Below are 10,007 nucleotides of genomic sequence, written 5' to 3'. Positions count from 1 at the left end.
GCCAAGCCGCCGCCGCAGCTGCTGCCCTGGGCCAAGCCGCCGCCGCAGCTGCTGCCCTGGGCCAAGCCGCCGCCGCAGCTGCTGCCCTGAGCCGCATCAATAGCTATTGATGTGCAAGCAGTGTGTACTTGGTCCAGGGCAGGTGCTTTACGCAACTACCTGATCTGTTACAAAGGCCATATTGTGGCACTTGCCAACTCAGCAGGCACGTGCAGAGGGGTCTGAGGGTGCTTGAGCACCTGTCCCTTTAGCTCCTTGCCCCCCAAGGGCCCTTTTGGTCAATTTTTTTTTGGGGGGGTATTATTATTTTCTAAGCCCTCTTCTGACATATAATAACATGTACTAAAATTATTTTATTTATTTTTTTTTTTGTATAACATAATAAGCCGGTCACCTTGTGACGCATGACGCAATTGCCTCTCGCGCAGTGAGATAAGGCGGCTAACTGGAGCTCAACGCGGCAAACGTTCCAGATTACATAACAGTTTTTTAAGTTAACAGTGAATTAATAAAAAAAGGTTTTTGGTGAATAAAGTGGAGTAGACTTGCTACTTGTCAGATGACGGAAAACCACGTTGAACAATGTATAGTTTCTGCTTCAGCACGGCGTAGCAGTTTAAGCAGAGAGGTAATGAAATACAATAGACACTGACAGACCTCTGCGTCTGCCTTTCCCTGAAGAACTGCTGAGCGGAATTAGACAGCCAGGTGAGGAAAAACTGTTATCTATCAATTCAGTATTTTTATCATACAGACGTTAGGCTGCTGTTGATGTGCTACTGTTAGCTAGCTAGCTGCTAGCTAACAACTAGCTAATAACAATGTATCTTGAAGGAGAATATCACTTAAATAAAAGTCCATGTAGAATTCATGTAGAATTAAAAATAACTCACCCTGAACTACCATGATAGATATAATGTATGTAATAAAAGTGTCTCATTAATGAAGGGGAAAAAACTCAATCCAGACTTTAAGTAAGTTTAGGGTCTGGTTCACAGAGTATGCAGTTAAATACAACAAAATTGTAATCAAAACATTTGGAATCGTAATGATTTCTTTTTTAAAAAACAAAAAGTTTTGTTTAAAAAACTTATTTTTAAATTACATAGCTAATTTTTGTCTCGTGAACTTAAAAAGTTATTTGCCAAACATAAACTTTTATTTGCACACATCAGAAATCTTTTGTTGCTATTTTAGGCCCTGCCCACAATGTCATGAGAATCACAAGCAAAGCTTTGAGTCACAAACAAAAACTTAGAATAGCAAGAAAAGATTTGACAAGCCCAAATAACTTTGTTTTGCAAATAATTTTTTCACTTCATGAAATAAAAATGTGTGATTTTAATTTAAAAAAAAGTTTTTTAAGCAAAACTCAGTAGGGTTTTCTCATGGTGACATTCATTAACAATTCAATTTTTGCTTTTTTTTTCTCTGCAGTTCCACATTAAAGTTTGATGCAGCTCTGCTTTCCTGAATGGACCATCTTCATCTCCACTGCAAGTGTAGCAAACAGGCAGCTCTTTTTATATAGATTACAGTACACTAAAAGGTTGCATTGTGCCCTTGTTTATATTTTTAATAGTGTAATTCTGTAAAGACAAAATATATCTGGTGGTCTAGCTCTGATTTACATATCTTGCTAAATTGCGGGTTTGAATATTGCAGTACTTTCCTATAACAAAATAGACCTGCAGAATTAAATTACTAATAAAATAGCATAGTTGTGTGCTCTATATAGAGATTTTCCTTAGCTTTGATTGTATATCTCACAATTTTGTAATTTATCATTGTTTATTAAACTCTGTAAGCTATGTGGCTTTGTTAATATTCTGTCCTAGACTGCAGTTAGATGTGCCCCCTTTTTGTGAGCACCTGACCCTTTAGTGGTCTCCGCACAGCCCTGTTGTGGTGGTTGGTGCAACTGTCGTGGTTGTGGCAACAGCTGAGATGGTTGGTGCAGTTGTTGTTGTGGTGGTTGCTGCTTTAGATGTGGTCGTTGGTTCAGATGCTGAGTTTGGTGTAGCAATTGTGGATGTGGGAGAAGCTGTCATAGTGGTTGGTGCAACTTTTGTCGTAGTTGCGGCAACTGTTTTGGAGATTGTTGAAGATGTCTTGGTGGTTGGTGCAGCAATTGTTGTGGTTGCAGCAACAGTTGTGGAGGCTAGAGAAGTTGTCTTGATGGTTGGTGCAGCAGTTGTGGTGGTTGTGGTTGGAGTAGCTGTTTTGATGGTTGGTGGTTGCGGCGACAGTTGTGGTTGGAGAAGCTGTCGTGGTGGTTGGTGCAACAGCTGTGGCGATTGGTGCAGTTGTGGTGGTTGCTGCGTTAGATGTGGGTGTTGGTTCAGATGCTGAGATTGGTGTAGCAACTGTGGATGTTAGAGAAGCTGTCATTGTGGTTGGTGCAACTGTTGTGGTGGTTACGGCAACTATTATGGTGGTTGGAGAAACTATCTTGGTTGTTGTTGCAGCAGTTGTAGTTGGTGCAGCAGTGGTTGGAGAAATTGTTTTGGTGGTTGGTGCAACTGTTGTCGTTGTGGCAACAGTTCTGGTTGGAGAAGTTGTCGTGGTGGTTGATGCAACTGTTGAGGTCGGTAAGACGGTTGAGGTGGTTGGAGAAGCTGTTGTGGTTGCTGTGGTGGTTCTAGAAGTTCTCATCAAGGTTGGTGCAACACTTGTGGTGGTTTGTGCAGATGCCGGGTTGGTACAGCAATGGATATGGTGGTTAGTGCAGCAGGTGTGGTGGTTGGAGAAGCTGTCGTGGTGTTTGGTGGAACAGTTGTGGTGTTTGTGGCAAGAGTTGTGATGGTCATTGAAGCTGTAGTTGTTGCTGTGGTTGAGGTGGTTGGAGAAGTTGTGGTGGTTGGTGCAACAGTCGTGGTGGTTGGTGCAGTTGTTGTTGTAGTTGCGGTAAATGTGGATATTGGAAAAGCTGTCTTGGTGGTTGGTGCAGCAGTTGTGGTGGTTGGAGAAGCTATTTTGGTTGTTGCAACAGCTGTGGTGGTTTTTTCAGATGTCGTGGTGGTTGCAGCAGAAGATATAGTGGTTGATGCAGTATTTGTGGATGTTGGAGAAGCTGTCATGGTGTTGTGAGTTGTCATGGTGGTTGGTGCAACAGTCGTGGTGGTTGGAGTAGCTGTCATGGCAGTCGGTGAGACAGTTGAGATGGTTAGAGAAGTTGTCATTAAAGTTGATTCAACAGTTGTGGTTGTTTGTGCGGATGTGGTGGGTGCAGCAATAGATATGATGGATGGTGCAGCAGTTGTGGTGGTTGGAAAATCGGTTGAGGTTGTTGGTGCAGCACTTGTGGTAGTGGAGGCAGCAGAAGTGGTGGTTGGAGCAACGGCAGTGCTACTTACTGCAGCAATTTTGGAAGTTGGAAAATCTGTCAAGGTTGTTGGTGCAGCACTTGTGGGGGCAGCAGAAGTGGTGGTTGGAGCAACAGCAGTGCTACTTGCTGCAGCAGTTGTGGTAGTTAGAAAATCTGTCGAGTTTGGTGCAGAAATTGGTTCAGCACTTGTGGATGGGGCAGTTGTGGTGTACAGTTTAGCAGTTGTGGTGGCTAGAGAAGCTGTGGTCATTGGTACAGCACTTGTGGTGGCTAAGGCAGCAGAAGTGGTGGTCGGAGCAATGGCAGTTCTACTTGCTGCAGCAGTTGTGGTAGTTGGCACAGTTGTTGACATGTTTACTGTACCAGTTGTAGTGGTGGTGGGAGAAGCTGTCGTCATGGTTGCTGCAGCACTTGTTGTGGTGGGGGCAGCAGAAGTGGTGGTTGTAGTGCTACTTGCTGCAGCAGTTGTGGTAGTTGGAAAACCTGTTGAGGTTGTTGATGCAGCACTTGTGGTGGTGGAAGCAACAGTTGTGCTATTCAGTTTAGCAGTTGTAGTAGTGGTTGGAGAATGTGTTGTTATTGTTGGTGCATCACTTGTGGTGGAGACAGCAGACTGTCTAGGTCTTCAAAAGGAAAATCCAACAGCAAAATACCACGGAAGATATTATGTAATGAACTCAAAGTCCAAACTGCAATAATTGCCAGTCTCGTGTTTCTGATGGTGACGATCATAGCATGTCTCAAAGGGAGGCAGACAGCTACACACCGCTCCAGAGACATCACCATCAGCGTTAGAGGAGAGATTACATTTGTGAGAATGCCTAAAACAGTTAGCATGCCACAGACAGGATATGTTAGTGTAATTCTACAAACAGAAAGTAGAAACAGAACTTTCTGTTCTGTTAACTTACTAACTGTGCAGTATCTGCAAGAAGAAGGTTAAACAGGAGAATATACCGACAGGTGTCACGAAAAACAGATTTACTTCTCAGAATGAACAAAATGGTTCCATTAATGAAGAGAAACACACATGATACGATTGTGCACAGAGCAAAGGTGGTCATTCTTTCCAATAACCCATCATCATCAAACGCAACAGAAATGTTAGACCGAGGCTGAGAGACAAAAGACATTTTGCAGCATATTTAAAATAAATAGAAATGTTAGATGTCACATTTCCTGACAAGTTTAGTCTCACAAGGTTTTTAAAAATATGCCTGTTTGTTGTCCAATAATTTCTTAAAAGAACCATTTGCATATGTAGGTACCCTGCCGATAGGAGTCGGTTTGGATTTCCATATTGGCAGAGCTTGCCTATAGTTTCCTTCATCTCACTGTTGATTTATGTACTCGTCATTCATATGATTCTCACATGATACATCACATGGCAACATGTCATCAGACCAGTAATATGACGAAGCAATTCCAATTCCCCAACTTTGTATCAAACCCAACAGCTGAGTTTAATTTAGTGATATATTACACTGATCAACACCACATCAATGAGCATCTTTCCACACCCTCATCTGCTGTTTGCAATAAGTCACTGAAGATCTGGAGTAGGCGTGGGTCATCTGGTCAGGGTCCTTGTTGGGGAATGAAATCTCAAGAGTCACCTGGGACTGAGGCTGGCATTTTGGTTTTCTTTGAATAGTTCAGATTTGTGTATTTTTTTCCTGGTTTTGGCTGGAGGACCACAGGGTTCTGACAGAGATGGGGTGTGTACGTGACCCTTGGTGGTGCCAGTTGTGAGTGTGGTTTGACTTTGCAGTGTAGGGGGTGAGGTTTGTACTGAGCTGGCACTGTTGGGTGCCTCTGTGAGCAGCTGTCATTGTTGGAGTAGCTGTTGTGGTGGTTGTTACAGTAATTGTGGTTTTGGAGGCACCAGTTTTGGTTATTAGTACAGTTATCGTGTTTGGTGGTGTAGCAGTTGTGGTTGTTGGTTCTTCACGTGTGGTGGAAGCAGTAATTGTTGTGGTTGGTACAACTGTTGTGGCTATGTAGGTTATCGACAACTCTACATGTGTTTGGAGTTATGCAGCCAAGTGTTGGAATTTCTCTTGTTCCATCCATCGCTGTCAATATGAGAGAACAATTTTTGTAATTTTATTTAAAAATTACATACATCATAGAAGTTGATTACATTTAATCTGTTCATTCTCATTATTAACAATTATTTTTAACAAGTTATAAAGATTGTTGTAATCTGGGTTTTCTGTGTATTTATTTTGAGGTTTTCTGTGTTTATTTAGTCCCGTTTCCATGTGAGTCTCTGATGTCCTGTCTTCCTTGTTGATTGTTCCCAGCTGTGTCTAGTTCCCTGATTACCCTCCCTGTGTATTTAAGTCCACCTGTTGTCTTTGTTCCTTGTCAAGTCTTCGCCTTATGTCAATCATCGAACCAGTATGTTTTGTTGTCAGTTTTCCCCTTGCTGCTTGAGTTTTTGTTCCTGGATGTCATTTTAAATCTACTTTAATCATGTCAACTTGGGCCTACCTGTGTATTCCAACACCACTTCATGACAAAGATGGGATTTTTGGAGATATTGCATGTGAAAACCTACCAGTTGCAGAGAAGCAGTTTGTCTCCTCTCCTTCACATGTTATTTGCACTGACCTGTATTTGGGTCACAAACAATGCATTGGAGAGAATAAGTGGCTTGAGGACTGGGGTCTGAAACGTGAATATTATAACTGCGGGATTTACCCCCTCCCTAACAGGTGCTGTTTTTTGTGTGCTTTGTATATTCTGGTTTATTTGGGTGGATGTATTGTTTTGGGAGGTGGTTTGATTTATTTACTTGTTTTAATCATCTTCTCATCTCTTTGAGGTCACTTGGTTATGTGTTGCCATGGAAGCGCGCCCATGAGCAGTGCTGACAAGGACCTGGTGTTTCCAATCAGCCTCATTGGGAAAATCCATTTTCTGAGAGGGAGGAGAGATGTATTTTGGATTTTGTTTGGGCCCAGATAGTTTTTGTTTCTAGTTTTGCTTGAGTTAATTGTAACTGTGTAGACATTTTTTTTGTAGAAATAGTTTAGTGCAAATGTTTGTTTTTTTTCTGAAAATGTGATTGTCTCCACCCCTCTAATTAGTCCTGGTGGGAGTCAATCCTTAAAAAACCAGGTGGTTCAGGTGAGAGGGAGATTCTTCCTCTTGTTGTGGTGAACTGATATGCCATGCTGTGTACTGAACTGAACTAAAGATAAAAGAAAAGTATTGAGTACTCTACAACTGTTGGCTCCAGTCTGTCTTTCTCTTCGGTCGCAACCTAACAATAACATAGCATAGTTAAAACCAACAATTAACAAAAAAAGAAGAATCCTCAGCCCCTCTGCTCATGCAGGTGGCTGGAAGCATCCAGAGCAAGGTCACCATATAGGAAACTTTCAACTCTTCAGCAGTTGGACTGCTGAACTAAAGTTACTCTTAATTCAGCTTCACCGTCTTGATGCATATATATATACACAGCATGTATATATACAGCGTGGAGGTGTTGTGATGGATGGGACAGCAGTTGTGAGAGGTTCAGCACCAGCTGAGTTGGTTGAGACAGCAGTTGTTTTGGTTATAGGTAGAGAAGTTCTGGTAGTTGGTACAGCTGTTGTGGAGGTTGGTGTAGCAGTCGTGGTGGTTGGTGTAGCTGTTGTCTTTGTAGGTGGAGAAGTTGTGGTAGTTTTGACAGCACTTATGGTGAACTGGGGGTTGCAGTCATAGTAATAGTGGTTGGTGTATAATTTGTGGTGGTTAGTGCAGAAATTGTGGTGGTTGTGACAGCACTTGTGGTTGGAGGTCAAGATGTTGTGGTGGTGCTGCTGTTGTGGTTGGCACTGCAGTTATGGTGGTTGGCACAGTAGTTGTGTTTGGTGCAGCAGTTGAGTGTAGTTGTAGTTAGTGCCATAGTTGAGGTGTTTTGTGCAACTGTTGGGGTGGTTAGAACAGAAGTTTTGGTGGTTGATACAGTGGTTCTATTGGTTGATGCTGCAGTTCTGGTTGTTGGTGCCATGGTTGTAGGTATGGCATTTCAGTTTGTAGTGCAGGATGTTGGTCCATCAGATATTGTACCAACATTCTTCAAGAACGAAAGGTTGTCAGCAACTTGATATGTGTTTGAAGATATGCAACCAAGTGCTGGACTTGTTCTTGTTTCATCAGTTGTAAAGAATTTATACTTTGTATCATCCAAATATTATCTTTCCTAATAACTAAGTTAATACAGAATACAATTTGTCAGAGTAATATCTGATGCTTTTGTTAAAGTTAGGTAAAGACAAATCTTACTGCTTGCTAGCATATACTGTACATGCTATGGTGGTTTATAAATATAAAGGTGCAAAATAAAAATAATTTATGCAACATTATTTACATCAACAAAATGATGTCCATCCAGCATCTTAAATATTAATAATACAAATATAACCATAAGAGATATTAGAGGTGAGCATCCTTGATTTGAACTGAAACTTGTTGCCCACTGTAAGGGTGTGCACACACAGCCCGTTTCCCAGGGAAGCAGCCTGCAAGTTGCAGCTTTGATTTAGCGATCAACATTTTTGGCGCAACAATTGAAACACATGCATAAGGAGAAGCTGCATCAAAACACCTGAAAAGACGCAAATGCAAAGAAAGGATGTACAGTAGAAACCCACCATATTCTGCTGTAAGGACATCATGTAGATGGTTTTCTCAGAGAAGAACTCGCATAATTTGAAACAAAACAACTTTCAATTATACAGCCCCTGGCAAAAAGTATGGAATCACCAGTCTTGGATGAGCACTCATTCAGACATTTCATGCTCTAAACAAACTCAGATCAAAAACATGATACAATAATAAGGTCATTCCAAAGTGCAACTTGTTGGCTTTCCGGATGTTGAGAAAATAAATTTAAAATGAGCTAGTTTTAAAACTTAACATGTCTTGATTCAAATGGCCTAATTGTGGTTTTGAAATTAGTAATGTATTCTGGCCTATTGACCTTTATGTTACCTGTAGTTACAGCAGATGGTTTGTTAGGATCGTTTGAACTGCCTTTTGTCTGTGTGGGAAAACAATACAGTAGAAGTTGTAGCTTTTCACACTCATCTGTGAAAGGCCGTAAACACGGCAGGGGTTTCTGGCTTGAGAGAGGGTCAGAGATAGCTCCTGGTTGGATGAGCAAAGATACGCCTTGTTTGAATAAATTAAAGATAAGAATACGCCTTTTACTATAAAACTTTTTACACAGAAGTAACAGATTAGATTTGCTCTTGCAACTCTCCAAAGACGTCTTTGCACGTCTTTGCTTTCTTTCCTTCTTTTCCAAGTCTGTGAGGTAAATGAATGTATGTCTCCGTTGTTCTGCAGTTTCTGGTGTAAGTTTATATTGGATTAAACTCTGTAATTCTGTGACGTCAACACGCATTGTTGTTTTCCTTGTGGCTACACGTGGCCCGCCGAGAGGACCTGGGATCCAGAGGAAGAGAGAGCCAAACTTTTTTTCAAAGTTAACCAATTTAGAATATTCTTCCTTAACATTAGGGGGCTCGTGCCGGTTCTGGAATCTCGGCGGGCGGCTGTTTGGCCCTGATTGATCCGTTTCGGCCCGACGCTTCGGTGTGGTAAGACAATGTTTAATTATTTTTTGGTTGTCTGAAGCGCTGTTTCGTTGGACCGTGGCTGATTGCTCTTAGTGTGTGCGGCCTCACAGAATTTAGAAGCTGCAGCGGTATATAAAATCCCTCCTAAAAGAGTCTGTTGTTTGAAGAGAAAATACACATTACAGGGGATCGTAGCGGATCCAGACAGTAGAAGTTTACGTTATCTCTGTCCTAAAGCTGGGTTTCTTTTAAATTCTTTACCCTGAGGATCCGTGCCTCTATAAAAGAATTCCGGGTGTTTGTGTATTAGATAGCATGGGCTTGTATCAGCCCGGAGATTATGGCTCATCTCCAGTGGACTAATAATTGGACTGGTTTGGGATTAATTGGATAGATTTGGGTTGAATCACCCTACTCTGGGACTCTGAATCGAGTTGCCGTGAGTATAAAGGACTGAGACATGTTATTTAATTCTGGGAATCATACAGTCTTTGTAACCGGCGCCTGACATTTTCATTTTCTTTTCTTTTCTGTCTTTTCTTGGCTGAACTACGACGTCGTCTGTGTATCTGTGTTTGTGAGCGTGCTTGGCTGCGGGTTGATCTATTTGTTTCTATGTGTACTGATTTTGTGTCTGTCCACCATTTTATGTTTCACTGCGCGCTGCTGTCTGTCTCTGTCTGAGTTGTGAAGAGATTTGTGTCTTGTTATGCGTTTGTCTGTTTTGCTGGATGTTATGTTGCTGTGTTTCTGTTAACTCATGCTTCTGTGGGACAGAGATTTCTTCTCCATTTTGGTTACAGGTTTTACAGGTTTTGTTTCACAGAGCAGGGGGCTGAGTGACCATTCCATTTGCATTTTGGGAGTGCTTCAGTTGTTCTGTTAACACTGACATTTGCAGCTCACTCTTTCAGGATTCTTGGATTTTGATGTAAATTTCTTTTAGAACTGTGTTTTATGTTGAAATGAAAAGTACAAAATAACAGATTTACAGATGTTTTTACTTTCTCAGCGGGAGAAATGTGTGGCATCAGTTCCAGGCTGGACAACTGGAATGATCTCGTTGCTTTTTATAATATTGTAACATTTACAATGACTTT

This window comes from Poecilia formosa, unplaced genomic scaffold, assembly GCF_000485575.1.
Source record: "Poecilia formosa unplaced genomic scaffold, Poecilia_formosa-5.1.2 Scaffold613, whole genome shotgun sequence".
NCBI classification, from domain to species: domain Eukaryota; kingdom Metazoa; phylum Chordata; class Actinopteri; order Cyprinodontiformes; family Poeciliidae; genus Poecilia; species Poecilia formosa.
Note: the sequence above shows the minus strand (reverse complement) of the source record.